Here is a 26,395-nt window from a genome sequence, read left to right as displayed (position 1 = left end):
GCTATCACATGTGCTTATCACATACAGTCTCTCCATTTCTGACTTCAGAATGTTAATTGGTGGAGGAAGGTTTAATAATTATTGCTCTCTATACTATTCCCATTATTCAGATTTTTTTTTAAAGCTTATATCTAATCTCAGAAAACAAAGCCTCTTAATAGCGTCAGATAACATTGAATTCAAATAGGCTGGATATCAGAACAGAATTCTGTTCTATACTGTGAACGACACTAAATAATTCTATGTTCTGGTTTACAGTCTCAATTTGAATTTTGACTCATCAGAGGCAGAGACATTTTGTAGAAGAGCCGAGTCACTGAAGGTTACTTGGAATCTGCTCTGAACTTGGAGACACTCATTCATCCCACTAATCAATCACAAAGTATTCGTTAGCAGAGGGACCTTCAAAATATCTAACAAGGGGCTTCCCTGGTGGCGCAGTGGTTGAGAATCCGCCTGCCAATGCAGGGGTCACGGGTTCAAGCCCTGGTCCGGGAAGATCCCACATGCCGTGGAGCAACTAAGCCCATGTGCCACAATTACTGAGGCTGCACTCTAGAGCCCGTGGACCACAACTACTGAGCCCACGTACCACAACTACTGAAGCCAACGTGCCTAGAGCCGGTGCTCTGCAACAAGAGAAGCCACCACAATGAGAAGCCCGCACACAGCAACAAAGAGTAACCCCTGCTTGCCGCAACTAGAGAAAACCTGCACACAGTAACAAAGACCCAACGCGGCCAAAAATAAATAAATAATCTATTAAAAAAAAAAAATATATATATATCTAACAAAATATCATCTTCTACCAAATTCATTAATCCCATTTAAAATAAATGCATTTCTCTTAGCCAAAAAAAAAAAAAAAAAAAAGAACTGAATTTTAGAATGTCATCGTTTTGACCTACTTTTTACACTGGAATTACTTTATTAAGTTAGATCAACTAAATGGACGTGCTACGCTGGTTCCCAGGCTGATGTGTGGAACTCATTACGGACTCACCAAGTGTTCAGGGTTACTTTTCAATGTGTTGCAGCCAGAATCAATAAATCTCTCCCCTGGTTTCTTTGCTGTACGTATTGTCCTGGTTAATCATGTATACACACAGCACAGCACATTAGACCCGGAGAAAGAGCTTTCTGATGGCGGCCAATTTTTAACTACCGTGCTGTTGAAGTTGGAAAACAAAGGGAAACTGCCCCTGTTTATTATTAAGGTGTGATGTGAACCAGGGGCCATAAATAATCTTGCTGGCCAACTTCCAGGGCAGAAGAAGGAAGGGAAGATGGAGGGAGAGGGAGAGAACCATCTTGTGAAATTGTTTTCTGGAGGAATCACACCTTGTAGAAAATCCTTCCTAAGGAGCCGCCAGTGCCCAACTAGAAAAGGGGAAATAGTCAACTCTACCAACACAGATGTGAGCTTTCTCACTTACGTGCGCACATAATAATTGAGACAGCATGAAATGCTTTCTAAAAACTAAATATTAAACTGAGTGAATGTAAAAAAGGTATGGTAGAGAAAATGTTAAAATATCATCTCTACAGAGACCACCCCCCCCCCCCCTTTCCTCACGCGATTTCCGTCCTGTTTTCTCTGGAGCTTCCTATTTGTATTCAGAGCTAAGATTCAGCGTCCCACCTGATGGGGGATGGAGGGAGCCTGTACTTCCGTGGAGCCCAGTCCAGCTACTTCCGCCCCAGCGGATCCAGGACGCTGCCGTAGCAGAAGAACACGCTCTGCCTGGTCCCGGTGGCGCCCCTATCTACCTAGCAGTGTGGCTTTGGGTTAATCATCTCATTTCTTCTTCCATAAAATGAGAGGGTTGCACAAGAGGGCTCCTGGGTGCCTCTCAGTTTTCACATTCTGGGGTTCTGTAGTTCTCCATACAGCAGTAAAACTTCAAAAGTCCCACGTCTCTGATGAAGTAGGGAAGTAGAATATTTCCAAATCTACACATTCTGGGATGCATAAAAATCACCTGGGCGTGTGGTAAGCTAGAGGTAACTCCAAGAATCTGCATTTTTACCAAAGCAGCCGAGGAAATTCTCACCCAGATGGTTCTTGAGAAGCTTGCCCTAGGGATTCTTTCAGCTTCTATTGTGGAAGAAGGCTGTGAAAATCAAGACTTTTAAAATGAGCTTACCTAGGGGTATCTTTAACATTCTGAATGAAAATAACAGCTTGTGCATTTAGGAAATTAACATATATGAAAGACAATCCCAGGAAGAGGGGCTGTAGTCTTAGCTGGGGGGAAAGTTTCTAGATTTAAGCTCGGTCGTTGCCGGTTGCGAAGAATGAGTCTGGGAGATAAAGAGTGAGAAGAGCAATGTCTCTATTTTCAATTTTAGTGGGAATTATTTACTGTAACAAAATAAAGTTCAAACTACGAATCACCGTAAAACCTCACATTCATTAAATCTAAACTCTTCACTTTATATACCTTAATACCATTAAGGGTGTTCAGCATTTCTCTTTCTAATCTTACTCTTTCTAAACTAGTCAATGTTTAATGATGCTGGATCCAGTATTGACCCATCCACTCCCTCTTTTTTAAATAACAGCTCTTTTTGAGGTATATTTCACGTGTCATACAATTCCCTCTTTAAAAGTGTCCAATTCAGTGGTTTTTTGTATACTCACAGATATCTGCAACCTTAACCATAATCAATTTTCAAAGATTCATCACCCTGAAAAGACACGCTTAGCAGTCACCCCTCCTTCTCCTCCGGACCTCCAGGGCCCCAGGAAATCACGAATGGACTTTCCGTGTCTGCAGTTTTGCCTATTTCGGGCATTTCGTAGAAATGGAATCACACACTATGTGGTCTTTCGTTACTGACTTCTCTTATGTGGCAAGATGCTTTCAAGGCTCATCCTTGGGGCGGCAGCTGCCAGTACTTCATTCCTCTCTCTGGCTGGCTAATATTCCATTGAAGGGATATGCCACATTTGATTTATCCGTTCATCGGTTGATAGGCATTTAGGTTGTTTCTACTATGGGGCTATTATGAATAATGCTGCTCTGAACATTTGTATATATACAAGTTTTTATACAGATTCACGTTTTCTGTTCTCTTGGGGTGAACCATACAGTAAATTTGTGTTTAACCATCTGAGGAACTACCAGACTGTTTTCCAAAGTGGCTGCCCCATTTTAAAATCCTACCAGCAGGGCTTCCCTGGTGGCGCAGTGGTTGAGAGTCCGCGTGCCGATGCAGGGGACGCGGGTTCGTGCCCCGGTCCGGGAAGATCCCACATGCCGCGGAGCCGCTGGGCCCGTGAGCCATGGCCGCTGAGCCTGCGCGTCCGGAGCCTGTGCTCCGCAACGGGAGAGGCCACATCAGTGAGAGGCCCGCGTACCACAAAAAATAAAAAAATAAAATAAAATAAAAAGATAAAATCCTACCAGCAATACGTGAGGGTTCTGGGAATTCCAGTGGTCAGGACACGGTGCGTTCACTGCCATGGACCTGGGTTCAGTCCCTAGTCGGGGAAGTAGATCCCACAAGCTGCAGGGTGCGGCAAGAAAAAGTGAGGGTTCCAATTTCTCTACATCCTCACCGATACTTGTTATTATCAATCTTTTTGATTATGGCCATCAGAGTGGGTATGAACAGGTATTCTCATTGTGGTTTTGATTTGCATTTCCCTAATGACTAATGATACTGAGCATCTTTTCTTGTGCTTATTGGTGATTCGTGTAACTTGCTTGGAGAAAGAGTCCTATTCAGACTCAAGCTCATTTTGAAATTAACTCGTCTTTTTATTATTGACTTGTAAGAATTCTCTGTATATTCTAGATCCAGGTTTCTTATCAGATATATGAGTTACAAATGTTTCCTCCCAGGTTGTCTTTCACTCACTTGGTGGAGTCCTTGAAAGCACAAAAATTATCAATTTTGATGACGTCCATTTTTGTCTATTTTTCCATTGGTTGCTTGTGCTTTTTGTATCATATCTAAGAAACTATTTCCTAATCCAAGATCATGAAGATTTATGCCTATGTTTTCTTTTATGAATTTTATAATTTTAGCTATTCCATTTATGTTTGATCTATTTCTCAGAATTATATTTATTTTTAGTGATTAAAAAAATAACGAAGTTTACCATTTTGACTATTTTTAAGTGTACAGTTCAGTACACTCGCATTGTTGTGCAATTAATATCCAGAACCCTTTTCATCTTTCAAAACTGAAATTCTATAGCAATTAAACAAGAGCCCACGCCCCCAGATGAAAGATGCAACCATCTTTCTACTTTCTGTTCCATGAATCTGACTACCTCCTAAGAGTAGAATGTTTGTCTTTTGTGACTGCCTTATATCACTTAGCATAATTCTCTCAAAGTCTATCTGTGTCGTAGCATGCGTTAGAATTTCCTCCCTTTTTAAGGCTGAATAATATTTTATTGTATGTATAGACCACATTTTGTTAAGTGTTCAATGGTTTTGAGTTCATTGTTGTTTATGGTGTGAAGTAGTCCAATTTTATTTATTCTTTTGTACGTGGAAATCCAGTTGTCTTGGCACTACTTGTGGCACATTTATTCTTAGCACAGATGAGTAACTGAATTTATTTTTTATTTTTTTTAAATAAATTTATTTATTTATTTTTGGCTGCGTTGGGGGCTGCTCTTCGTTGCGGTGCGCGGGCTTCTCACTGTGGTGGCTTCTCTTGTTGCAGAGCACGGGCTCTAGGTGCGTGGGCTTCAGTAGTGTGGCTCGTGGGCTCAGTAGTTGTGGCTCGCGGGCTCTAGAGTGCAGGCTCATTAGTTGTGGCGCACGAGCTTAGTTGCTCCGTGGCATGTGGGATCTTCCTGGACCAGGGATCGAACCCGTGTCCCCTCCATTGGCAGGCGGATTCTTAACCACTGTGCCACCAGGGAAGCCCAGTAATTGAGTTTAAATGACCATTATTTCAAACTCTTAAATCTCGGGGGCGGGGTGGGGAGGTAGGGTGGGATATCCAAAGTCTGTTTTAAAAGAAATAGAGCATGATTAGGATACTTTGTGTTGTGAGTGATCATCTGTATTTCAAGACAAGTATTATATATATTTTTTAATGTGAAAATGTCATGTTTTTGCTTCTTCCTTGTACTCCAGAATCTTTCTACCTTTTTCACTTTACTATTGCGAAGCAGACCATCACTGCATGTGCTGCTTTAAGAGAATTGTGAAACTGAATAATTCAAACCATAACTTTAAAGTATTCGATAATAATTATTATTACCACCAATACTTAAATATACTGGGTATCATAAAATATGCATATGGACATAGACATTAGGAAAAAAAAGAGTCAAAATCACCTCTACTTACTGTTTAAAGGGAATATCAATCACCAAGATTCAATGTATACTTGACTACCAATAGGTGGCGCTAGACATTTAGTCAGCATTACACTCATTTTTACATTGCCTATAATATAAATAACTATAAAGTCTTTCATCGGAAAAGAAACCATCTCTACAGGGAATATAAAACCACTGGGAGAAAATGGACTCTCTCCCTCATAGTCACATTCAATCTGACAGTAAGTGAAGGCAGCTTTCAATTAAAGTGACCTCACAGGGACACGTTTACAGGTTTGAGTTGTCCCAGCATCCAGTAAGAAACGTCCTCCTTACTCCTATTCAGGCAGCTCTTCAGGTCAAAGATGCCATCAGTCCCTCTGGAACCTACCGAGAAGTAGCCAGGAAACTCTGGAGGTATTGTTCTTCATTTCTTTAAGTCTTGAAAGAAAAAAATGCAACCACAGCAGAAAAGAATTTGACTCCAGGTAGACAGCTACAGAACCAAACAAATGATGGAGAAAAGAACAGAATTCAGTCTCTTGTGTGTACGTCCTTTATTATTACAATAGCTGTTAATTTGATCACTGGTAGATTAAATATTATAAATATGTGTGTGTCTATTTATACACACTCACACATATCCTATTGATGGTTGTCACATTAATACTGAAAAATGGAAATAATAAAAAAATTGACTTTTTACATTAAAAATCTACACATTACAGCCAGATTATACATTGAACATAGTCTTCAACCTCATTTTTGTTTCTTGTATCTCATGCCATTGAGGGATTGTACTTTTTTTTAAAACAATCATTTAACGTACTCTAGGAAACAGAAGTCTAACATAGAAGAGAAAGGCACAAAACAAGTAACCTGTACTCTCCAACCTATCCCTAGAGTATGTTCAACTCCTTCTGTAGATTGATTGGTTTTGGATAAACTTGGGACAATGTGAGGATTGTTCCCGAGTCCCGAACCAAATGCTGTACCTAAGGATCCTCCCAGCTCTTTAGTCCTAGGACCTCACCTTAGTCCTAGATTCATCCAGCTTTGCAGATGACGTAGTACAAGGTGAAACTTTTTGAGACGCCTCTAAAACAGTGAAAACGCTCTTCCTCTATTTTTCAGCATTCTTGGTGAGTCCCTGCATTCTTTATTTTGTCTTTCTGAAGTACAACATACTCCCCAGTGAGATATCTGCACCCTCCCACCCAGCACCCCTACACCATTTGGAATAATATCAAGTGTAGCATCCTATAGTGGAAAGTATCCACTATGCTTACTAACACCAAATGAAAGAAATATATGGAGAGGATGAGCAAAATATTTTTTAATAGTTCCAGATAATGCAACACATGAAGCTTCTTCACAAATTGTTTTCCTTCCTGTGATGAAAGCCAGCCATTTAAAATTTCATGTGAATTCAATTCCAATCAAAACCACTGAGATTTCTTGGTTCATCTAAAAATTTTTATTGGTTAATTTTTCATTTACTTCCACTCATCTTTAGCAATTTAGGTTTGGTAATTTATTTAGCATTTATAAGAAACTATTGCCCTTCCTGGCAGGACTCCATGGGGTACTGAGTACACTTACATATTTTTGTTTAGTTTAGTTTATTTATTTACTTATTTTTGGCTGCGTTGGGTCTTTGTTGCTGTGCGCGGGCTTTCTCTAGTTGCAGCGAGCAGGGGCTACTCTTCATTGCGTTGCGCAGGCTTCTCATTGAAGTGGCTTCTCTTGTTGCAGAGCATGGGCTCTAGGCGTGCGGGCTTCAGTAGTTGTGGCACGTGGGCTCAGTAGTTGTGGCTCACGGGCTCTAGAGCGCAGGCTCAGTAGTTGTAGCACACAGGCTTAGTTGCTCTGCAGCATGTGGGATCTTCCCAGACCAGGGCTCAAACCCGTGTCCCCTGCATTGGCAGGCGGATTCTTAACCACTATGCCACCAGGGAAGTCCTTATACTTATATTTTTATCACACCCCAGGTAACTCCTTAAAGGCAGGAGAGCTTTCGGTAGACTGCGTAAATTCATATGCTTGTCTAGTGTTTTTCAGAGTAGGATCCATGGACCTTGGAAATTCCAGACATTCTTGGGGAGCTATGGATTTTCTATGAAATTTAGTAGTTTTTGTTTTTTGATTGATATATATATATATATATATATATATATTTTTTTTTTTTTTTTTTTTCCCCTGTGTCATGAAGATAACCAGAAGATAATCACTGACAGTTTCAATTGTCAGGTTGGATTGGTGTCTACCCACAGTGGCACCAAGCAATATGACTTTAATTGTTAGGAGAAAAAGAAACTTGGTAGGTGGTCAGGGAGTGCGGGGTACCTCTTAGTAATGCTTTGTTGCTGTTTGAAATTACACTCCTCTAAGTTTTCAAATAAAATTTGAATGATGTTTAGTGTTTTCTAAACACTGTTTAAAACTTTTCTGTTTTCAAATATGGCAGGTTTTTAATAAAATTTAAGATAATTAAATAGTTAAAATTTCAGGGTTAGCTAGCATTTCACTATCTGAATCAGAAACTTCACTGTTGAGATACAGACTACTATATATAAAATAGATAAACAACACAGTCCTACTGTATAGCACAGGGAGCTATATTCAATATCCTATAATAAAGCATAATGGAAAAGAATATGAAAAAGAATATATACGTATGTATGTATATATATATAACTGAGTCACTTTGCTGTACACCAGAAACTAACACAACATTGTTAATCAACTCTACTTCGATAAAAAATTTAAAAAAGAATCTTCACCGTTGAAATAGCTAGCAGGTGGTATACTACTAATATCTGCACTAAAAATGTATTTGTTAATCTGAATAAAATGTACTAAATAATTTTTTTGTTGGTAAAAGTTGTAGTGACTCAAAGGATTATGGCCCTTTTGTTCTTGCATAAATGAATTACAGCATCTTAATCCCCTCTTCCAAGCCTTCGGGGCCAAGTAGAAAGAGAATATGATGCGTATTAATTAATAACCCACAGAGGTATGGGACAGCACCCTGTAAGCACACTAAAATTTCAGCACAAAACAGGAACATTCACACTCAGTGGGTAAATGAAATTAGAAAGAACCCTCAGCATCAATTCTTTTCTGCCAAATAAGTTGTACAATTTGGCAGAATTGTTGTACAAATACTTTTGATTGTACAAAAGTTGTACAAATACTTTTGATTCTCCATGGGTTTTTTTTGTTTTCTGATGTTTAGAATTTCAGATGAGAGGCTGTGGACCAGGCAAAGGCTCCACCCAGCCCAGGTGGCCTTACATCAGAGTAAAGTGGCAAACTGTCATGTGGGTGCTCTTTGGAGTGACCGAGGACAGACAGGAAAGATTTCTTTGGGTCTAAAAGATCAGGAGGTACGACTTTTTAAATTAATTGCTAAACATTTATGCATTTGGCAGGATTTGGCCCAAGGTTTGCAAGTCTCACGAGAGAGACTGTACAGCCCCAAGTACCTCAAGTTGCGGGAGGTTATGATATTCATCAACGGTGCTCAGCCACGTGGATTTGGTCAGCGGGCTCATCACAAGTGGTGAAGCCTTCAAGCCCATTAAAGTGGGGAAGAGCATGGGTGTTTTTGTCTCACCTACTTGAATTTTACATTAAGTCCTGTAAAAACTGCACGTAACCCCCGCATAGCTGAGACCGGGTCCTGTCGGGAGTTTTTAGAGCTGCTTGAATTTAGGATACAGAATGATGGACTTGAACACATTCCACCACCTGAACTTTTCGTGATTTTGAGAGTTACTACTTGATACCTCAGGATCGTAGTTTATAAATTGGGAAATGATTCGTCATGAGGACTAAACCAGCTGGGGTCAAGCACAAGGCCATGAATTTTATAAGAATTTCGAAGATGTGGGCTCTCTGGAGCGCCAGCGCCAGCAATCAGATCAGAAGGGCATGGCGTGGAGCGCTGTAGGTAAATGAGAAAACCTGAAGGACGAGCTGAACCTCCGGGAGGGGTAGGAGCAGAGGAAGTGGGGTTGATGTGGAGGATAGGCTCCCGTGATCCCCTGGGTGTGTTACTCCAGCTAAGCTGGGCTCTGGAGCAGCACCAAGGGGTGGGGGGCAGCACCTGCACTGGAGGTGGAATCAGGGGCTGTTTCCATCCCTCCGTCTTTAATTTCTATACCAAGACCATGTCCTGTAAGAAGCAGCTCAGTTCCTGTGCCTTCCAGCTGCAGTAAATAATTCATCACAAACTCAGGGGAAATGAGGAATAGGTGTCATTTATATACACAACGTTTTATAGTCTAATTCAAATCTTGGCCCTGCCGTTTATGTGTGTGACGCTGTGCAAGTCACTCTGAGCCCCGTCTTTACAGCAGGTTATAATGGTGCCTGCGTCCCACGGCTGTGGTCAGTGCGATGCCGGCTTGATGCACTTACACTGACCTCAGTGTTAACCCTGGCAGATTTCAAACGAAACATCTAACCAAACAGGGTACATTTTCATGCATTGCTGTTGTATCCGTAGCTACCCTTGGGAGGGAACGCAGTTCACAAAGGTAAACACAGCAACCAGAGAATGAATAGCTGCACATCAAAGCCACTCCCAGGGAGGGGGTCTGTGACAGCCGCTGGTTAACGTGTCACTAGGGGCTCTCTGAGGGCACAGTTCGGTTTCATTCTTTCCTTTCTTCCTTCCTTCCTTCCTCCAGTCCACTCCACTGCCAAGGGCTGGGTGGGTCACCAATGCTGGGGACACTTGGGGCTTAGAAATAGGTTTCAGACATGTTTTAAGATAATGCTAACTGATTCCCTCCTTTTGAATATTACTTATCTCACCAAAATAAATGACTTGGATAAAGACATATATTAAAATACCTGCTCCTATATATTAAAAAAAAAAAAAAACTACACCACAGACAAAAAAGAAAAGGCATGTTCTAACATCACAGATTATGTCAGGAGAGCAGAGGCATATTTGAGGTGATGAGAATTATCAATAAGGAAATTCAGTCCCGCAGGTTCTCGGTAGACACTCCACAGTCTTTCCTTATCTCTCAAAAGGTGATACAAGTCAGGAGTTGGAGAGTATCAAATCTGATAAGTTTGGTGGATAAAGGAGTCTGGAAGAAGAAAGGAAGAAAATGCTGAATTCTCAAAGGGCAGAAATTCCCTCTGCTTCCAAGTGTCCCGGTGGCGGCCGGCATCAGTGGATGGACAGACCACCCAGACTGCGTTTTCTCCTTGCCGGACTCTGTCTGAAGTTGTAACGACCGGAATTCTCCTGTTCTCAGGGCAGCCTCCCGCCCCTGGAGGGGGCAGAGAAGTGACCCCATGGGATAAGCCTGCTGGGCCATGCCTGTGACTCAAACTGTGGAGTGGAGATCCGAGGTGCAAGTGTGCTAGAAAGCATCCCTGGGGGGAGCTGGAGCACACTTAAGGGACACCCGCCGCCTCGTCACGGTGTTTACTATTTCAGTGGTTTTCAGCCAAGAAGCCCTTAGTTAGGGGCAGCTATGGAATCTGGCATCTCTACTTCCACCTCGGGAAGGATGGGTTTCTCCACTGCTATGTCATCTACTTTCTCTAAAATAAGCAGTCAGAGGTAATCCCCAGCCCAACCCAGGCAAACTGCGCTCTTCAGCCTGCTTGATAAGAGATGAGTGAAAACAGACCTTCTCTGAACAATCAAAGCAAATCTGAGGAATGTTTACAGGTCCAAGAGGCATAAACTGTCAGGGTGGTGATGGGGCCGGTCACTAAGGGACTAAGGGGGTCACTAAGACTAAGAGATGACAGGCTGGGAACACTGAATAAAGCCACAGGGGCGTGGTAGGTACCAGCAGCCAGGCGGGAGGGAGATGGAGGGACAGAGGGCAGAGACCACAGTCCTGATGCTCCCCAAGGAAAGGAGCCCCATCAGAGGGCCTGGCTTGACCCCTGTAGGGAGATGATGATGTTTGCGGGGGCAGGGGGGTGGGAAGCAGCTGAGCTGGGCGACTGTGCCGTGGCCTAGGAAGAGCCAGCCAGGGTGGGAGGAGGTGTCACCCAGAGCCCGCTCTGCTGATTTGCTCTAAGGCAGCCCAGGTAGAGAGAGACCCACCCAAGGATACTGATCACAGCCAGAAATAAACAGGAAATCTGGAAGCACGGCCCGCCTCTTGCTGAGCCATGTCCCAAACTGCTAGAACGCTTGTGAAGGGTAACCTGAAAGCTCAAGAACATGTCCTCTTTAGAAATGCCCTCTGATGTGATCTGTGAGCGTGGCAAGCGTGTCGCTGTCCTGTCCTGCCCGGCTTTGTTCTCCGTAATTCACACGTGTGTGGACTCACCTCAGTTCAGCTCAAATATCCAGGGAGATGGGCCTGTTCTCTTCACTCTCGGTCGCCCGTTTGGCCAGAGCCTATGAAATTAGGCCTTTAAGTACCTTCCAATTTTGATATTTATTATAATAGTGTAAGATTCTGATTATATTTTTGAAAGGAAAACCAATATCATGGTCACTGAGCAGTTCAATAAAAGAATTCCTGATGTGAAAAGGAGGAGTTTAGGGTTCTGAGCTCACAGGGGCATGGCCACTTGGAGCGGGAGCAAAAGGCTTTAATTCCCCAAATCAGTTCTGTGTGTAGACCATGTTTTACTTTTAACAATACATCAAAAAATATTTTCCTGTTTTGGAAAGATCTTCTTTAATGACGTTGAGAAGGAGAATAATATAATCTGCAACTTAAATTAAGGATTCAGAAGCAGTTAAGCTTCATCTAGTGAAAATTCAAACATGTCTTTTTTTTTCTTGGTTGAAACGCCACGGCATGCGGGATCTTAGTTCCCTGACCAGGGATCAAACCCATGCCCTCTGCAGTGGAAGCATGGAGTCTTAACCACTGGACCGCCAGGGAGGTCCCAAAACATGCCCTTTAAATCAACAGGAGACGAAGCACATGAAATATTTCAGTGAACATGAAGGTCTTAATATAGTTAAGTATCTTAATTATTTTTCTGATGGATCTAGGAGTTTTTCTTTCAATGTGACTGGCTCACGGTAGAAATAACTAAACTGGCTGCCATACAAGACAGCTCTTTCTAATATGAACTCTCTAAAGATCGTGCTTAGTACTTAAACACAGCAATATATATTCAGAGTTCAAATTCTCAGTGGATCTCCAGACCAGAAGTTTTGTAAGAAATCAAGGAAGAGGGTTACCATGTGTGATATCTATTTCCTTTTTAAAACAATTCCTAGATATTTGCTAAAGACCAAAGTTTCGAATCAAAATGTTTCTGTCGGTTTCCATGTGGACGCTGCCACAGGGCCCATCGCACAACACACGCCACCTGGAACTCAGACCTGGAAGTCTGAAGAATCGTGTGGATAAACTGTTGGAGAATTCCCTGGCAACAGGGCCTCAGGCATCTTCTAGCCAGTTGGTCCTATGAAAGAGATAAGCCATTTCAGCCACACATGTCATTATCCAGCTTTGGAACGCATCCAAAGGAAACAAGAGAGGCTTCTGACATCAGAAAACACCTGTTGACTTTGGAGCATCTCTATCAAGGAAGGCAGAACACACAGCAGATGTGAGCCTGCTCTGCGGGAATAGAAGGAATGTCAAGTATGAAAAAATAAAAATCAAGAGGAAATGGAGATAGACACTTTCAGATTCTTCTACCTCTTTGTAAATATGCCATTAACTAGGTTAATTTTTTTTTTAATTTGTCCTCAAAAACAATTCTAGGATGGTATTTTCAGTTTTCCATTGCCTTAAACAAAAGTCTGGTTATAGATTTTTTTTTTTTTTTTTGCGGTACACGGGCCTGTCACTGTTGTGGCCTCTCCCGTTGAAGAGCACAGGCTCCGGACGCGCAGGCTCAGCGGCCATGGCTCACGGGCCCAGCCGCTCCGCGGCACGTGGGGTCTTCCCGGACCGGGGCACGAACCCATGTCCCTTGCATCGGCAGGCGGACTCTCAACCACTGCACCACCAGGGAAGCCCTGGTTATAGATATTTTTAAAGATCAATAGATATATGACCTCAACCCCCCAGTTTGGCCTAAAATGGTCATAGTAACTATCGATAACGAATGATATTATGAGGAAGTAGAGTCAGTTTTCAAAAGGTATAGCAATATTTATCTAGATATTTATCTGTATTATTTGAAAAAGAAAGTGTTGAGATAAAAGTTCTTATAAGTATTCTTTATCTGAATTCACCAGAATCAGGAGCAATAGATAAGAAGGCTTCTAGAGAAAAAGACAGTTAAATTTCCAACGTGAATTGTTGGATAAAAATAAAATTAGTGGATTGTTTGTCAGAGTCCTCTTTCTCTGCCTGTTGGTGTTTCCTGACCATCTGTCCCAGGCTTCTTCTCTTCCCACTGTACACGGCCTCCCTGTTCTTCTCTTCTTCTCCCATGAGTGCCGAGGACCCCCAGACACACCCCACACTCCTTCCTGAGCCCTGCACCTTTGCGTCCAACAGCATGCTCGACCCCTACAGTTTAATCTTTCAAAAACAGAACTAAAGCACGCAAAAAAGCATGAGAGCTAATAAATGAATTCAGCACCTTCCCTCAATCTTGGGCCGTGTCTCTTGAACATCCTGAGTCTGTCACATCCCCTCCATCCTCACGCCCACCTTTGTGATTCATGATGCCATCATTTCTTGCCTAATGACCACAACTGGTCTCCATGTTTCCAAGCTTGCCCTCCTCCAGTTAGTTCATTCTCTATGATTTAGCCAAAGGCAACGATCTTTCTGAAATACATGATCCTGTTTTAAATTAAACCAAGATAATTTCTCTTTATCTCCCTTTGAACCTTTCATTTTTCTTTCATACATATGATTCTGGAGATACAACGATGAGAAGGCATGATCTCAGCCGAAGGAGCGTGTAGTCTAGAGGGAGTCCCCAAAAGTATACAGGCAACTGGGGTGTATTACAGTGAGTGCTGAAGAAGGTCGTGATCACGGAGCCTGGGTGGGTCAGGAGAGGATTCTCGGGAGTGGTGAAGTCTTGGCGGATTCTTGGAGAATGAATAGGAATTATTCAAGCAAAGAAAAGGAAGGGGAATTCCAGAAAAGGAGGAACCTTGTGCAAAAGTCTGGACGTGAGAGGTTCCTTACGGAATCTTCAAAAGACAAGGAGAAGCCCATCACCAGGGTCTCACATGGCCTCTGTGGGAGTCAAGTCCCTTTAGTTAAAAAGAAAGATATCAGCTCAGATGGATTTAAACAAAAAAGGGCCTGTGTAACTGAACAGACCGGGGGTGACATGGCTCGGGCAAACCTGGGTCTCAGTGGCCGACGTGACAGAGGTGTGTGGGACCCAGGTTCTGCTCTGTCGGCACATCTCTCTCGGCAGGTCCAAGGTCCATGTCCAGGTGGCCACCAGCAGCTCCAGGCTCAGATCCCCCAGGGTGCACACCCAGCAGAAGGAGCTCTTCCTGAACAATAGTTCCAGAGACTGATTTCTCACCCGGCTGATGGAAACAAACGGCCAAGCCTGCATCGGTCACGGTGCCAGCGGGACCACACTCCGTCTGCCTGCCAGCCCTGGAGCTGGACTACCCGGAGGAGGTGGAGAGGCACGGCGGGGGATCAAAGCACAGGGAGGCACGGGCGCGGGAGGGACACTATGACCAGAGGTAGGAGGAGGGAGTGACAGACAGGCTGAAACAGCTGCCGCCTGTGAAACCAAACTAAGCCTGCTGGGTTCCTTCCGACGGGCATCGGGGTCCCCGACCCACAGGCAAGAGACGAATCCCAGTGGGACAGTGATGGAGGCGGCAGCATGGGAGACAAATACCCCTACCTGGACGAGGTTGTATTAATTCAGGTAACATACTACTGTTACTGAAATCAAAATAGTGTCGCTACAAATAAAGAACACGGTGAATTTGCACGATACCAAGATGGCAGAACTTAGGTAACTGGTTAAAGGTAGCAACTACGCAAGTGGAGGCTTCTATTCCGGGGCTGGCGAGTGGGGTTGAGAGTGACTCCCAGGTTAAAGCCTCGGGCCACTGAGTGAGCAGTGACCATTGCCTCGGGGCAGGGGCAGCAGCCGCTCCGCGAGGCACTGGAGCTCAGCGGCTGCAGTGCACCTGTGTGGCATCCGAGTGCCGCAGACACGGTACCCAGGGCTCCTAGCCCCAAGCGTGGGGGAGGACCCAGGGGGTGTCCAGCTCCTGCCGCCCGTTCATTCAGGGTGGAGAGTGGTGAAGAAGACCCATTTCCAGCTGTAAGTCCTCAGGGACGAGGGCCAAGTCCACAGTGATAGGGAGGGACGGTGCTGGTGGATGGAGACCCCCGCCCTGCCCTAGGAACCCTGGGAACCCAGGGAGGCATTCTTAGCGATGAAACCTCAGGCATCATTCAGAGGCACAAAAGCTTCAGGAGATGATGAGACGGAGAGTAAATTAACTTACCAAATATGCCAATAAAATTTTAGAAAATAAAAATATAAAACAAGAAACAATAATAATAAAAAAAATAATTAACTTACTAAGGCACACTGTGCTCCGGAAATCTTTGTTTCCCCTAATACGTTGGCCCATATATAAAAACAGTCGACTGGCAGCTGGCCTCTCTCCTAGGGGTCCGGGAAGCAGGACCCGCCACGCAGGACTGGGCGTTTCCGGGCCACGGCCGGAGCTGCAGCAAGAACAGGGTTTGTGGCAGAGATACCTGGAGGTCTGGGCTCCCTGATGCCACGTTCTCGACAATTCTGTGCAAAGAGCCAGAGGCTGCTCTGCGGTCTCCCTTCCAGGGCTAAGCCCTGAGCATCCCTGGGCGAAACGGCTCATGTGACCAAAGGCCCTGAGGATGAGCCAGAACTGCAGGGTCAACCTGGCTTTCTCCTTCCAGATTCTTCCCCAAGGGTCGGGGAGAGACAGCCCAGTGAGCCCGAAAGCCAGTCCTGGTGGGCAGCAGAGAAGGGTCCAGAGGCCCTTGTGAAAGGGCAGGCGCACTGAGCTCTTGACTAACCCACAGCTCCATGTCCCTCCCTCTCTGTGGTTTTCAGTCTCCAAAAAGGAGGCAGCCTGGGGTGTATGAGGTTCTGCTTGCCACGGCCTAAGGAGAAGTGAAAACAACGTTGACTTCAGGTCAGAAAACTGTCGGGAAGACTGGAGAAGCGCTGTGTGTCACGGTGAGGAAACAGACCAGGAGGGAAACAGCATCTGTGTTTCCACGGGTCATTATAACATCATTAAGGAAATAGGAGAAAGCCATTAGCGTGACATGAATGTGTCTGTTTTTAAGGGGCTCTCAAACAGGTGAAACCTCAGTTGCACGTGTAAGTTTTCAAAGTGTCCATAAATGATGCTTTACTTTGGCTACTTCACTAGTTATTGAGTATGTGATGACTCTTAAATATTCCATTCCTAAATTACCTCTAAAATTAAGACTGAAAACAATAAATACCTGTAACACTGATACGGCAAAGAAAAGAGCTCTCCCGTAAAACTCACACAAAGCTGAGCCCTGGTCGAAATCAGTATGGTTCGTCAGTATTTATTTGGACAGTCAAGTGTACGGAGGATGTGGGCTAACTTGTGAGCCTAGGGTGCTGGAAAAATAAGGAAGCACTGCGCTTCCTTCCTCGGGCAAGATCTCCACGTCTGTTATCTGTGGGGATCTCTCGACTGCAAAGCAAATCACAGTGTTCTATGTATAGCTTTGTTGATTGACGGGGTCTCTAAGGCACACACCCAGGGTTTGTTTCAAATGAATAATGTTAACAGACAAAATGTCTAATAAACCTGCAATGTTGTCTCAGGCGATGGAGAGAAAGGGAAGATCTTTGGATGATTTAGGTAGTTATTCTTCTTGACCTTGGGGTCCTTTTGTCTCAAAATGATATGAAGATTGGATTCTCCTTCATAGGTTCAACAAATGCAGGTGTGGAGTAGGGTGGGAATGAGGTACCTCTCGCTTCTACAGAGCGGTGGTGTCTTACCCTGGAGAGAGCCCGTGGGCCAGAGGAGCCGGCTTGTTTATTGCCCTCCAGGATCATGGCTTTTATTCCCAAATGGATCCCTCGGGGTCACACTGAAAACTGCAGCTTAGCAGCACGTGAGGGACCCAGCTGGGATCTGCTGTGTGTGCCGCTTCCTAGAACCCCGCTGGGGGAAGGGCTGTTGGAAAGACCGCAGGTCCCTGCAGGGGAGGGACTGTCCGGGGCACCTTCAGGTGCTATCCAATTGTTATGGGCGCCTCAAAATCAAAAGCAGCTTCTGTAACAGCTCACCGTGGCCGGCCTCGGTGTCAGTGCATCAGCTCCCTTCACCGTCCCAGAAGCCCCACGACAGGGGTCAGACAGACCCAGACACGGCTGGAGGAGGCGCCCGGGCCGCGGGAGGCCAGCCTCTGCCGCTCCCTGCTTAGCCAGGCCTCCAGTGCGCTGCGTGTCAGACTACCCTGCGTGAGGCCCACCTGCCGTCTTCCTCTCTCTCTCATCATTTGCAAACACATACAAAAGATGGCTGACTAACCTCTTCCGACCTGGGGAGCCAACACCAATGCCCTTCACCTGGCTTGGCTCATGGATCTGAAAATATGTCCTGGACTTTGGGAAATGCCCAAAGGACAGTCTTTTCAGGGAGCAGAGAAGCAGGTGATGTGATGTGGCAGAGGGTGTGCCGGAGTCGGGAAACCCAAGTTCCGATCCCGGCCTTTCTCCAGACCAGCTGAGTGACCGTGGCCAGTCGCTGCCCCTCGGCCTTCAGTGAGGCAGCAAACGAGGAGCTGGCCCGGAAGACGGCTCCACCCCCTCAGGCTCAAACACTCTACAAGCCCCTCCCCTCAGGCTCAAACACTCTACAAGCCCACGGCAGGAGGTTTGAGAGCTTTGACGGAGCGTTAAAGAAAGCAGGTGGCAGTTCAGGAAGAACGTTAACTACACATGAAACTTGATAGAGCGCCTCTATGTTTCTGCCTCTGCTCCCTGCTCACAAATCCATCTTCCCTCCGATGGACAATCTTTGGGCTGAACTGGTGAAGTCTTATTTGAGTGATCGAACTTGTGTCACTACTTGTTGCTAAATGCTCAGTTAATAGTTTGATGTTTGAAGAGGACTCAAACAAAAAAAAAAACCCATGATATGTACAATGGAATACTACTCAGCCATAAAAAAGAATGAAATAATGCCATTTGCAGCAACATGGGTGGACCTAGAGATGATCATACTAAGTGAAGTAAGTCAGACAGAGAAAGACAAATATTACATGATAGCACTTATATGTGGAATCTAAAGTATGACACAACGAACTTATCTACGAAACAGAAACAGACTCACAGACATAGAGAACAGACTTGTGGTTGCCAAGCGGGGGTGGGGAGGGATGGATTGGGAGTTTGGGATTAGCAGATGCACACTGCCAAATGTAGAATGGATAAACAACAAGGTCCTACTGTGTAGCACAGGGAACTATAGTCAATATCTTGTGATTAAACTATAATGGAAAAGAATATGAAAAAGAATATATAGATTATAACTGAATAATTTTGCTGCACAGCAGAAATTAACACAACATTGTAAGTCAACTATACTTCAACAAAAAGTTTTTAAAGAAAAATGAAGATTAATAATTCTGACATGAGGCTGTACACACACAGGTTCCTCTGCAGTCCTGAAGGATAGGTGGAGAATACTTTGAAAATGAAAGTTATTGTAATCATATCTTTGCAAAACATTTGCTTTCTCATCTATTCTGCTGACTTTAAAATGACTAGGTGTGATGTTGTCTTTCAAAACCAGGCAAGTATTACTAGTGGGTTCACTAAGAAAGAACATTTTACTTTTAAAACATTATCACATAACACTTCTCTCAACTGTTGGATCTATTCCATTCAAATAGGTAGTTTATTATTAAACAAATAAAAGTTCCAGGTCCAGAGAAAGCCTTCATTTACCCAAAAAAAATGAAGGATTTATAAGCTCAACCCCTATGTTCTGCTACAACTTTAAGATTGTGATTAAATTTATAGCTCTGTTGGCGAAGCAATCACCGGCTGTAGCCCTGATCTCCTGTACATTTTGCAACAAGAGTTATTTCTGATTTGTGACATCAAACAGTATTAAATTTGGTATAGGATCTTAATAAAATGCTATTTAAACACACCAGAAGGAAGAAATTGAATATAATAATTGGGGTTCTATAGGCATCTCACTCATGTTAAACCAAACACAATTTTTGGAACTATTTCATCAAAGGACTGGAGCGTCAGCTGGTTTTGTCCTTATGGTGGCCCACGTCTCCAGAAAAGACAGTTCCCAGCTCCAACGTGGAGTTCTGGCCTTTTGACCCTGCAGTGCTTTTCAGAGAAAGCCTGTGTGGGTGCGGGGTCCGGGTGGACGCACACTTAGAGACAATATCAAGTGGCCACGTGAGCTCCAGCTCTGAAAAGAATTGTGAAGCTGCATCCTGTCAGAGTTTCCTCTCATTCCTGTATTTCTTTTTCCCTGTAGCCCCTTATTGGCAGCAAATCGACTATTCTTTCGTACTGTTTCTGTACATTCTTTCCCACAACGCTTTCTCTTTTTCTTTTTCTATCTCCCTCATCCCCCTTTCAGGACCTCTCCCCCCCCCCCCTCCCCCGGTAAGTCACCTGGTTTTCCTTATCTTTCCCCTGAGTTCTTTCATTCCTGCATCCCTTTTTCTCTCCACATCCTTCTCCATGCTGCTAATCTCAGGGAAGAAGCAAACAAAAACTACAGGGAGAAGGAAACTTCATTTCTTCTGTAGCACCAGAGTTATTTATTTTTTGCTTATTTTCTCCAGGGTGAAGTGATTCAATATTCACACCTTGATTGAACTATGAAGAGAAATGAGTTTCTCTGATGTTGGTTCACTGAGAAAGTAAGAGAGCGCTGCTCTGACACGCCTTCCCACCCAAATAACCCCCAGCTACTTAGTGAGCTTGGATGGCTGCTGGGTGCAGAGGAGATGCAGCCCCCCTCTCACGGGGTGCTGGGGACACAGAGACTAGACAATTATCCACAACACAGCGTGACATGAAAAGGGCTGATTCAAATGCACTTCTGAATTCTCAAGATAAAGTAAGCAAATGTGCCTTGGGCTGAGAGAGAGGGACGGTCTCGGAGAGCACGTGACCTTTATGAAGAGACCTGGAAAAACCAGGAGACCCCCAGGCTGAGTTCTGCGGACAGAGAGGATGTGGCCACTCCTGACTGAGGGCATCCGCCACCCGAGGCCCAGTGGCAGCGCAAAGCATCACTCAGAAATAGGGCACACGTGGGGGGTGGCAGGAGACACCGCTGCAAAGGTCACTAGAGCCAAATAACGAAGGACGCCGTGTGCCAGAGCCTGGTGAAGGATCACGAGCTCATCCTGCAGGCGAGGAGGAAGCATATGGAAGAACTTTGAAAACCAGAAGCGACAATGGACACACATGCACGTTGAAGGCTAATTCTGAAAGATGAGGCTGGCCGACCAATAGGACAGTAGCAGGAGTTGAGGAAAAGGGTGATGTGAGCAGGAATAAGGGGAGGAAAGGCAAGGAATGGATATGAGGGCCATTTGGGGGCTAGGATTGGATTTGAGGAGCTCCTGCCTAAGGCGGGGGGAGGTTAGGAAGAGAAGGGCTCAAAGATAACTTCACAAGTTTTTTAAAATTATTGTTTTGAGTTTCCTTTTTTATTGTTTCCAAATGAATGGATAATCATATTATTAACCCAAGTAAAAAGTTAGTTTGGGAAAGGGAAGTTGATGAGTTTCAGCCGGAATGTTCACTTGGAGATGCTCGTGGGACATTAATATGCATTTGAAGGGGGACCATCAAACCCAGGGAAGCAATGCAGATTTGGAAACTGTTGATGTATTGCGGGAGACTGAAGTCAAGGATGTGAATGAGACACCCCAGGGAGAGCATTTAGAGAGTGAGAGAGAGAATCTAAGTTGGAACCCTGAGACTAGCCAGTGAGTAAGGGCAAGGAGCACTGAAGGGGCGGGGAACAGCCGGAAGGTGGGAAGAGATAGTGAGAAGGTTAGTGTCGCAAACATCAAAGCGAGAAAGATTTTTCAGAAGGGAGAGGACACAATGTCAGAGGCTTAAGTGTGGTCAAATAAGATAAGAAACAAACACTGAATTGGATTTTGAAATTTAGGATTTATAGGTAATCTCACTGTGAAGGGCTTCAGAAAAGAAGTAAAAGAAAGCAATATTGCCAGAGGGCTAAGAAATGTGTGGAACTTGACAAGATCAAGATAATGGGTAGACAGACCCGCGTGTCTCAAACGTTTAGGTCTTGAGAACCCTTTACACTGTATGAGCATTGAGAACCCCCAAAAGTTCTTGCTTATGTAGACGACATCTATCAGTAGAGGTTTAATATTAAACATTAAAACTGAGAACTTTTCAAAATAGTTATAAATTCATTAAAAATAACAAAAACTAACAAATCTCCTGTAGGCAACATAAACAACATGCCTTTTTGTGAAAAATATTATATTTTTCAAAACAGGTGCTTCTTTTGTGGTTAATGAAAATGTTCTAAAATGGACTGTGGTGAACATATAGCCCTGTGAATATACTAAAGACCATTGAATTGTACACTTTAAGTGGGTGAATTGTATGGTCTGTGAACTATATTTAATAAATAATAAAATGGTTAAAAAACCAAAAGAGTGGACTTCCCTGGTGGCGCAGTGGTTAAGAATCCGCCTGCCAACGCAGGGGACACGGGTTCGAGCCCTGGTCCGGGAAGATCCCACGTGCCGCGGAGCAACTAAGCCTGTGCGCCACAACTACTGAGCCTGCACTCTAGAGCCCGCGAGCCACAACTACTGAGTCCTCACGCCACGACTACCGAAGCCGTCGTGCCTAGAGCCCGTGCTTCTCAACAAGAGAAGCCACTGCAATGAGAAGCCTGCGCACCGCAACTAGAAAAAGACCGCGTGCAGCAAGGAAGACCCAACGCAGCCAAAAATAAATAAATAAATAAATAATAAATAAATTTATTTTAAAAAAGAACACCCAAAAGAGTGAGCACAGGGTGCTTAATATATATATTTATGGGATGATTATAGTACCAAGTTGTAAACGCTTATTGAATAATTTTAGTAACACTGATTACTTAATCTCACCCTCCTCTCAAACACACAAACAATACAAAAAAGATTTTTTTTCAGGCTATTCTTCTTGGGGTTAAGTGCAGGCCATTGGAAAAAGAGAGATGTCATACATTTCCTCATGGAAATAAAATAATAGTACAGGATTTTATTACCCTTTCCCTCTCCTTTTTTAAAAACAAGTTCATTGAGGTATGAGTTACACACCATAAGATCCATCCATTTTACATCTACAATCCGTGATTTTGTGTAAGTTAAATACAGTTACTTAAGCACAGGGAACTCTACTCAGTGCTCTGTGGTGACCAAAATGGGAAGGAAATCCAAAAAAGAGGGGATGTATGTATACGTATAGCTGATTCACTTTGCTGTACAGCAGAAACTAACACAACATCGTAAAGGAACCATACGCCAATAAAAATTCTTGAAAAATACAGTTACTTAATTCCTCACAATTCAGTTTTAGAATATCTTCATCACCCCGAAATGTTCCCTGGTGACCACTTTCTGTCAGTCCCTCCTTCTATCCCAAACCCACTTATCATTTTTTGTCTCTATACTTCTGCTTTTTAAAAACATTTCATATACATGTTATCAGACAATATAATATTTTCAGCCTGGCTTCTTTCACTTAGCATAACTTTTTGAGATTGATTCATGTTGTTGTATATATTAATAGTTCTTTCATTTTTATTGCTGAGTAATATTTCTTTGAATGAATATACACACTTCATTTATTTATTCATTAATAGATGGACATTTGCAGTGTGTCTAGTTTTGGTTATTATGTTCTTTTTTTTAAATTGAAGTATAGTTGATTTACAATGTGGTGTTAGTTTCTGCTGTACAGCATAGTAACTCAGTTACACATACATACATTCTTTTCTATATCCTTTTCCATTATTGTTTATCACAGGATACTGAATATAGTTCCCTGTGCCATACAGTAGGACCTTGTTGTTTATCCATTCTCTATGTAATAGTTTGCATCTGCTAATCCTAAACTCTCAGTGCATCCCTCCCCCAACCCCCCTTCCTCTTGGCAACCACAAGTCTGTTCTCAAGTTTTGGTTATTATGAATAAAACTGCTATGAACTTTTGTGTACAAGTCTGGGTGGATGTATGTTTCTCATTTCTCTTGGGCTGAATTTCCGGGTTATAGGTATGCATATGCTTGACTTTTTAAGAAACATCAACTGTTTCCCAAAGTGGCCGTACCTTTTTGCATTTCCACCAGCAATGTATGAAGGTTCCGGTTTCTCCACATCCTTGCCAACACTTGGTATTATCAATTTGTTTGATTTTAGCCATTTTAGTAGGTGTATAGTCATCTATTCTTATTCACCCTACCCCCTTCCCCAGCCCTAGGCAACCACTAACCTGTTATCTATCTCTGTCGATCTGCTTATGAGTATAAATGGAATTATAAAATATGTGGTCCTTTGTGACTGGCTTCTTACACTTAGCATCATGTTTTCAAGGTTCATTCATGTTTTAGCATGAATCAGTACTTTATCTCTTTTTATTGCAGAATAATATCCCATTGTTTGTATACCACATTTTATGTATTCATGGACGTTTGGGTTGTTTCCACTTAGTGACTATTACAGCGCTGCTATAAGCATTCATGTGCAAGGTCTGTGCGATGTCTGTTTTCATTTTTCTCTAGGAGTGGAATTGCAGGATCATTCGGTAATTCTATGTTTGATTGTTTGAGGAACTACCAAATTGTTTTCTGAAGTGGCTGCACTATTTTATATTCTCACCAGCAGTGTATGAGGGTTTCAACTTCTCGGCATACTCATCAACACTTATTATCTGTCTTCTTGATTATTCCTATCCTAGAAGCTGTGAAGAGGTATCTCACTGTAGTTTTGATTTGCATTTCCCTAATGACTAGTGATACTGAGCATCTTTTTATGTACTTGTTGGCCATTTGTATATCTTCTTTGGAGAAGGTTCTATTCAGATTCTTTGGCCATATTTTAATTGGGTTGTCTTTTTATTATTTTTTAAATTTATTCTTTTACCGTGATACAATATACATGACATAAAATTTACCATTTTAAACTTTTTAAACCATACAGTTCTGTGGCATTAAGTACAAAGTGTCGTGCAACCATCACCCTTAACCATCGCCAGAAATTTTTCATCCTCCCCAACTGAAACTCTATCCATTCAACAATAACTGCTCATCCTCCCCCGCCCCTCCCCGCTGGAAACCACAATTCTGCTTAAAGTCTTTATAAATTTGACCACTTTAGGTGCCTCATCTAAGTGGAATCATACAGTATTTGTCCTTTTTGTGACTGGCTTTCACTTAGCATAGTATCTTCAAGGTTCATTCATATTGAAGCATCTATCAGAATTTTCTTTCTAAGGCTGAATAAAATTTCATTGTATGTATACACCACATTTTGTTTCTCCACTCATCTGTCCATGGACACTTGGATTGCTTCCACTTTTGGGCTATTTCTCCACTCATCTGTCCATGGACACTTGGATTGCTTCCACTTTTGGGCTATTTCTCCACTCATCTGTCCATGGACACTTGGATTGCTTCCACTTTTGGGCTATTGTGAATAATGCTGCTATGAACACGGTTGCACAAGTATCTCTTCAAGTCCCTGCTTTCAAGTCCCTGTTCTTTGGGGATATACCCAGAAGTGGAATTGCTGAATCATATTGTAATTCTTTGTTTAATTTTTGGAGGAATCACCATGCCATTTTCCACAGCGGCTGCACCATTTTATACTCCCCCCAACAATGCACAAGTGTTCCAGTTTCTCCACATCCTCACCAACTCTTGTTATTTTCTCAGTTTGTTTTGTCTGATTGTTTTTTTATAATAGTCATCCTAATGAGTATGAATTGGTATCTCATTATAGTTTTGATTTGCACTTCCTAATGATTAGTAACATTGAGCATCTTTTCTGTGCTTATCAGCCATTTGTGTATCATTTGTGTTTTTTTTTTAAATATCTATTCAAATCCTTTGTTCCTGTTTAAAGTTGGATCATTTGGGTTTCTTGCTACTTTCTTTTGATTATTGAGTTGTAAGAGTTCTTTAAATATTCTAGAGTCAAGTCCCTTATCAGATATATGAGTTGCAAAAATTTTCTTCCATTCTTTTGGTTGCTTTTTACTATCTGGAGTCCTTTATTCAAAGAGTCCTGTGAAGTAAAAAAAAAATTTAATTTTTATGAAGTCCAGTTTATCTTTTTTTCCATTGGCTGCTTGTGCTTTTGGTTCCATATGTAAGAACTAGTGCAGAATCCGAGGTCACAAAGATTTGTACCTTTGTTTTCTTCTAATTGTTTATAGTTTCAGTGCTTACATTTAGGTCTTTGATCAATTTTGAATTTTTTTTTTATATGGCACGTGGTAAGGGTCCAACTTGATTCTTTGGCATGTGAATATCCAGTTTTCTCAACACCATTTGCTGAAAATACTATACTTCCCCACTGAAGTCCACTTGCACCCTTGCACACTTGTCAACAATCAGTTGACTATAAATATGAGGGCTTATTTCTGGACTCTCAATTTTATTCTGTTGATCTATTATGTCCAGCCTTATGCCAGTACCACACCATCTTGATTGCTGTTGTTCTGTTGTAAGTTTTGAAATTGGGAAGTGTGAATCCTCCAACTTTGTTCTTTTTCCAGGATTGTTTTGGTTTCTCTTGGTCCCTTGAATTTCCATATGAATTTTAGGATCAGCTGATAATTTTTTTCTAATAAGCCAGCTGGGATTTGATAGGAATTGAGTTGCCTCTGTAGGTCAATTTGGGCAGTGTTGCTATCTTAGCAACAGTAAGTCTTCCAATCCATGAACATGGGATATCTTTTCATTTATTTAAAACTTAAAAAAAAATTTAACAATGTTCTGTAGTCTTCAGGGTACAAGTTTTGCACTGCTTTCCTTATTTCTAAATATTTTATTCCTTTTTTTTGAAGCTATTCTAAATTGAATCATTTTCTTAATTCCAATTTTAATTCCATGCTACTCTTAACCACAGC

Source organism: Delphinus delphis, chromosome 17, assembly GCF_949987515.2.
Source record: "Delphinus delphis chromosome 17, mDelDel1.2, whole genome shotgun sequence".
In the NCBI taxonomy this organism is placed as follows: Eukaryota; Metazoa; Chordata; class Mammalia; order Artiodactyla; family Delphinidae; genus Delphinus; species Delphinus delphis.
The sequence above is the reverse complement of the archived record's forward strand: the minus strand, read 5'-3'. Positions refer to the sequence as shown.